At 40.3% G+C, this 6,913-nt stretch overlaps 1 long non-coding RNA gene across 1 annotated transcript; it reads right to left on the bottom strand.

Moving 5' to 3' along the window:
* Positions 1-384: 384 nt before the first annotated feature.
* LOC141279461 (uncharacterized) lies at positions 385-6,376 on the bottom strand. The gene is made up of 3 exons (XR_012333718.1): positions 6,259-6,376; positions 3,594-3,735; positions 385-419 (listed from the first exon to the last, which is right to left on the bottom strand). It is a non-coding gene; the product is annotated as an uncharacterized lncRNA (long non-coding RNA).
* Between the last annotated feature and the right edge of the window lie 537 nt (positions 6,377-6,913).

Here is a 6,913-nt window from a genome sequence, read left to right as displayed (position 1 = left end):
ACCTTCCCTTTTTCCTTCCCAAGGAGGGCTTGGGGAGGGAGAAACATTTAGTTTGGTCAATTGTTCTGGAAATGACACAATTTCCTATTTGTACCATATATCAACAGTGAAAAGGATATTAATTTTTAAAAACAACACTTACAGTTGTGGAAATGAACCCCAGTCTCTTCAGTTCAGGAACATTATTTGGTAGAAAGAATCGAAGTCGTTCTACCAAAACCAAGGACTCTGCAAACGTGCCTCACTCTGAATGTGGCGCCTGAACTACTGCTTACCCAGCCACCTGGGACTAGGGGTCCTCCTGGTATGGCTCCAGGCTGCCTAACCGGAAACCCTAAAAGGCAGAAGAACTACAATACGCACAATTCAAATTCCTCACCTGAAACCAGGAGAAGAGGGTGGGTGGCTGCAGTTTCACCCTAGGAAGATCGAAAAGCAAAGCAAAAAATAAACATGTATGTATCAGGTGTGCATATCTAAGAACAATTTGTAAATATGAAACTATTTTTATAAAAGAAAACAAAAAAGTTTGATGTTTGCCAAGGAGTAAGAAGGCGCCCTCAGTGTTGCCAAGAACTAAAAAATCGTTACACAAACAAATCCTCATGCAGCCGAGGAAACTGCATCACCAGTTTCTCTTTCAGTGATTCAGAGCTGAGGATGCCTCACTACCTGGGGGAACAGGTGAATGAGGACTTCCCAGGTGAGGCCTAAAAGCTTCTAGTTCCTCCTGCATCAGCATTGTGATTGTCATTCACAGGTGCTAAGGATATAATGGAGACATTTTACCCTTCATTTTCCAAATGGCCTGGATTTCTTTAAATATGCTGTTAAAAATGTGAGCAAGATGAAACTTTTGTTGATATTTTCTCCCATTTTCCTTTCCATTCCCTGATGTTGTGTTTTCCTTCTGTACATTCCAGGATTACTTCTGACTGCTCAAAATTCAAGAGCAAAAAAATTGGAAGGAAAAATAGAAAAAAGAAATTTTAAAACGGGTAAAATTAAAGGCGCTATTGTTTCGCTTCTTTGCCACATTGGGAACAGAAAGTGATAAATACAAACAAAAACTAAGAAATGTGTATTCTCCATTTGTTACATACAGCATCTGTCTCCTTTATTTCTCATTAGAAACAACCCATAAAATGGAAATAGACAAGTCCTGGTATGAACCCAAGAGCCTAATGTAAGGATTCAGCTAAAGTAAGCAGATGGCAGAATGGTGACAAAAGAGAAATTTCTTTTCCATTTTCTGCACTTTCTCTCTCTCCTCCCTAAATGCTGCCCCCCGCCAAGGAACACAGGCTTCATGTGGCCCAACCTACTTGACCTACCCAGAGCTGTTCTGAAGTTCCCTCTTGGGTCATTCCAGAATTCAAACTGAGTCATTCTATTTTTCTTTGTCACAGGTACCACAGTTTCCTGACCAGAACCTCACCTGCCCTTATGTCATTTATATTACTTCCAAAACAAACCGCTCGCCATTTCCCTAAACCCTATAGATTTTGTTCTCCATGCTGTTTCTTCTCTCTGAAATATTATTTGCCCACCCTTAAAAGTTCAGATCCTTCCTTTCTTTCAAAGCCCAATGAAAAAACATTCTTCTCCAAGAAGCCCTCCCCGGTCTGCCCTAATCTGAATTATTCTCTCTCTCCTAACAAATTCCATATATTATCTAGTCCTCTCATAGCAGATTTTATACTTTGTTTCATTGGTGTGTGTGTGTGTGTGTGTGTGTGTGTGTGTGTGTGTACGTGGTTTTACCTTCTAATCTGAAGGCAAGACCTTATTTTATTCCCACTCACTAACTCAGTAATTTACATGTAAATGTTTCTGATAAACAACCAATGAATGAAATAACTGAGATATTAACTCTAAACTGGATGTTAATACTATCTTTATGTCTCCCAGAAATATCTGCATTTAAAGAACTTTCTAAATACCTAGAAAGAATACTGTTATCAGAATGCTCCTGTAGTCTAGTCTGGTGTAGCTTCCACAACCGTTATTTGCAGGATGATAAGGTACTAGGTCTATCAATTTAACCCCTGTCAATACCTGAAATGAATGCTTTCCTGGATCAGAACTAATTGTTTTACCAGCTCTGCCTCACGCTGCGCACTTGGCTTGCTAACAGCCTCCCAAGGACTGGCCCCAGTCCTATGACTGTATCTTGGAGACCTGGTCCTGCCGCCATCTACAATTTTTGATCATCATCTCCAGCACTTCTGGCTCCCTTCCCCTACAATCTAATCTCCTGTTTCTGAAGTCAAAACTCTGACCTTTAGACTTTGAATAATTCTTAATCACTGATCTCTCCCACCCAGGAAGGGAATTCTCTCAGTAGTTGTTAGTTCCTCACATGTCTGCTTCTATGGGATTCTCCCAGTCCTCCCACAGTCTGCTCTGTCATCTATCTGTCAGCCACTGTGGAGGAAGTGAACCTTCTAGATACTGCTGACACACAATGAAATTTCTGCCATCAGACGCGAAGGCAGGCTAATGAAGTTGATTGTTGTCAGGGAAGTCTTCCCAACTCTCCTCTAACATATCGTAAGGACAGCTAGCCCCTTATCTAAGCTATCTAACATTGGGCAGGGAGTTCATCCTCAACACACAGTTCAGGGTTGCTTCCTTAAGAAAGTCTTTTCTGACCCCTCTACCTTAACAACCCTTACATGTTTCTTGTACTGATTTACACAAATATCTGACTGGGTTGATATTCTGTTCACGCTAAACCAAGATGTTTTCATATCTCCTCTGAAATCATGATCACTTGTAGCCATGAGATTTATTGTACGTAAAAAATAAGTAGAACATGGACATCTGTTATTTCCTGACAGATAGCAAAAGGGTATGGAAAGCCAGCCCTTCCTACCCCAGTGTGTGGGAAGAAGAAACCCAGAGGGTGAGTGGAAGTTTAAGGGGGCTTCAGTTGAAACATACTAGTAGGTACTGAAAAGTGAAATATATCAGGTGCAGGGCCTCCATGTTCAATCACACAACTGACACCCTTGTATTATTTGCCCAGTTAGGAGAGCTAATCAGGGAGTAACTATTTTCACATTCTTCATGTGGGAGTGTGAAGGTGTCAAGGGGGCAAGTGGACCTGCAGATGCTAGCGATTAGGACAAAGAGGCTATATTATGCTTTTGTGACCTGAGAAAAATGGTAAGAACCATACATCAATGGATGTAATGCTTTTACAACATCCCCAAAAGACCTGTTGGTCAAGCACCAGAGTCAAAGCAAACTCCTCCATAGCAAGTGACTACCTAGGATCCAGATAGCATCACATGGCTTCAGACTCCCTTCTTTTCCCCATACCATAATATTATGTCTGTCCTCCTACGTACACTTAGGTACCACCTAAAACTGGAGAAGGAGGAGGAGAAACTGCAAGACTGAGAATAATAAAAAAGTCACCCAAGAGATTTTTCAAGCTAAAAGAGACTGTGATGTACTAAACTGTGAGTTTAAAATCTGCTGTGCTCCATCCATACTCTAATGGTGACAACCAACATTTAAGCTAAAATGCCAGTGACTCACTGTCCCAGCCAGCCTGGTAGATAAGGGAGAAGCAAAGCACTTACAGTGGCTAATCAGATACAGTTATCTGGGACCTGGAATTAGGAACTGGCGACACAAAGCAGCAGAGACAGAGGAGAATCCACTCTTGAAGTGAACAGAGGCAGCTGTGCAAACAATGTCCTGCTTTGGATGTGTCCGCTGGAGCTGTGGAGAGTAGAGCTGAGGACTCTTGGTAATGGTCCTGCAAACTGTGGTTTCTAGGACTTAGCAGAAACAACTAATTTATCCAGCAGCATTATCTTGGCTGCTGCTTTGGCTTCACAAGCCATGTGCCTGATTCTCTAGCCCTCTCAGCAATTGTGGGACTGGAGTTTGGTGTGTTGCGCTTCAATTTAGATCAGCCAAAGTCATTTGCTAATACTTGGAACAAAGAACACTGACTGATACATACATCTAATGCAGTTCTTACCTCACTGTAACAGATATCACCTCTGCCTACCCCACTTTATTTAGACTCCATCCGATCAAGGACTGGATCTTATTTAATCCCTAAATATCCAAAAGCTCCACAGTGCCTGGCAATGGTACATATTTGTTGACCTAAATTGAACTGACCAGTAAAATGAGGAAGGCTTGCTTAAAGTTCTTCTAACTTAAAAATTTTCTGACCACATGGAAGCTGTCAATTGCTCATTAATGCAGAGGTAATTTTTTTCTCCTAATGCTACATCTGATTTACAATTTAGACTTTACCCCCTCTCTTTATCTGGTAGGGAGCAGAGGTGGTGACTCCCTGCACCCATAGGGGGAAATCAAACAGAAAAAGTGGTTTGAATATGCCCAGGGTGTTGCTTAATAATTAAAAGGGGACTTTCTTGGTATCCTTTAATGACCTATGTTAAATGTCACTCATGTTTGGTCCCTATAGTACAAATATACCAGAAAGACTGATAGGAAGCCGCCATATTCCCCACAAGATCAGATTTTTCCCCATGTGAGGCTATCTTGGAAAGAGAAAGGCCACATTTGCAAGCTTATAAGAAAGTTCCCCCTGGAGTTTTTTCTCTGTCCTGTATCAGTATGCATTCACTCTTAGACCCCTGGGCTGCCTATGACATATGTTTTCTGGGTCACTTTGTCCCTGAGTCATGATCATACTGTAACTTGCTAAAAACAGTTAATACTGTGCCATTTACCAGTTAATTTCAGTGAGTATCTCAAGTCAGAGTGTTAATTCATCTGTTAATTTAGGTTAGATTGACCCTAAATTCCCTAGATTAAGAAAGGGAGCCAAGTTGTTCTTACAATTTCATATTTTCCTTCATTAGATCTTTCTCGTTCCTTACTCAGCCGTAAGATGAATCATCCATAAATTGACCCCCGCCAAGATGTAGTTTAGAATTTCATTGCTGTTTTCTTTCACTTGCTGCTTTCAGAATAGCACGTAAGGGAATATGTGCCAACTCGCCTGTTCATAAGATGTTTCCATGCTGCCCTTTTGCTACTAATCAACAACAAAGAACCCTCTGTTTAGTTTTTGCTGGAATGTCTATGGATTACTTGCCTCAGAACAGTAACCTAAAGAGTTGTCCGTTTGTTGACTCCTCTGTATTTTTATTGGTACAATTGCCATTTTCATACCAAGATCACTCTGGAAAAATCTTCAGCTGTCTTTACATCAACTTCCCTGGAACTTAAATGATTTTCCAGAAAATTTCCAAGGTATATATTTGTCATTAAGTCCTAGAAAAGTGTAGAATTTTGTGTCCCTTGATTAAAATAGTGATTTTTTCATTCCATTAACAGATGTCTTTATGTGTATGTGTGCGTGTGTACGTGTGTGTGTCTGTGTCTGTGTGTGTGTGTACAAGCATACTGATTACCTCACCCACTTTAGGGGAAAAGAAGAGTTTACTCTGAGTCCCTGATATACCAGAATGTAAGTAATTTGAGAGTAAAATATCAACTTTTAATTGTATTCTATAAAGTTCACAATCTATAAGCCAAGACAAAGGGGAATGGCAAATATTCCTAATTTATCTGCCAATATAGTTTAGATAATATGCTTCACTATACATATATATGTTTCTTGAACATTTTAAAATTTTTGCACAAGAAGACACAAAATATTTTTTAATGTTAACATCCATTCACAGACTGCTATGTGCTATGGACACCATTACTGGAATTTTTCAGCAGTAATTTTTCTGTCGATTTGAATCTCTATAAGAAAGTAGCAGTATTTATCCTGCCTCTTATTTTGTACATTCCTGATACATTTTCAACCACAGCAAGCTCTATTCTCTAACTTGAGGTTAACAGAGTGAACTCCTTAGAGACAGATAGGTTTACCTTCAAAATACAAAATCCCGGTGTTCTCTTGCATAGAAGAAAAGCAGTGCCTTATGTCACCCATCCACTACCCTGTAAGGATCCCCTTTGGGATGTCAGAACCTATGAGTTGGCTGCTTTTATATCCACACATTCTCCTGGTACTGACAAATTCATTCTGAGTGTATTCATTTTCAATTGCTGCTGTAACGAAGTACCCAGAAATGTAGTGGCTTAAACCACAAACATTTATTATCGTACAGTTCTGGAAGTCAGGAAGCTGACATGGGTCTCACTGGGCTAAAACCAAGGTGTCAGTAGAAGCACATGCCTTTTGGGACACTCTGGGGAGAGTCCTGCCTTTTTCAACTTTTATAGACCATCCCCATTCCTTACCTCAGATCCCCTTCCTCCATCTTCAAAGTCAGCAACAGCAGGTGGAATCCTCTGAAGTCACATCTTTCTGATCCTGTCATCACATCTCGTCCCTCAATCCCTGCCTGTATCAGAGAGACCATATGAAGTACCTCTCACACCCACATGAAAAAGGAGTGCCCCTCCCTTCTCATGAAAGAACCTAGCCACAGATATAATTTTTCATGCCTTGTAACATGACTCTACTGCCGTGGCTGACCACAGATGATTGATCCCAGACTGGATTAAAAATTGATGTCCAAACAAAAGTTGGCCATATGCAACCTAGACCAGGTTTTCTCATACTATGTTTGACCTGTTTGTGGGCCATGAATAAACTCATCAACATTTTTAACTGAAAGAGAATAAATGGAGATGGAACAGAACAGAATGGATGGAATGGAATGAATAAAATAAGATAGACTACACTAGAATATAACGTATCAGAGTACATTCAAAGGGTCGGTTCTGTTTCATGAAGTATTCATTTCAGTGTGTATGTGAATGTGTGTATGTGTGTTTGTTGTCTGTGTGTATGTTCAGGTGTTAGGTCAAATGGAAAATGTTTTCCTTTATGTGGGCAAATTTGAAAGCTACAGATTTAAATAGTGGTCTTATGAGGTGTTCTGACAAAACA

The sequence above is a fragment of the Tursiops truncatus genome, chromosome 9 (genome assembly GCF_011762595.2).
Source record: "Tursiops truncatus isolate mTurTru1 chromosome 9, mTurTru1.mat.Y, whole genome shotgun sequence".
Taxonomy (NCBI): Eukaryota; Metazoa; Chordata; class Mammalia; order Artiodactyla; family Delphinidae; genus Tursiops; species Tursiops truncatus.
This window is presented reverse-complemented; position numbering and strand designations above follow the sequence as displayed.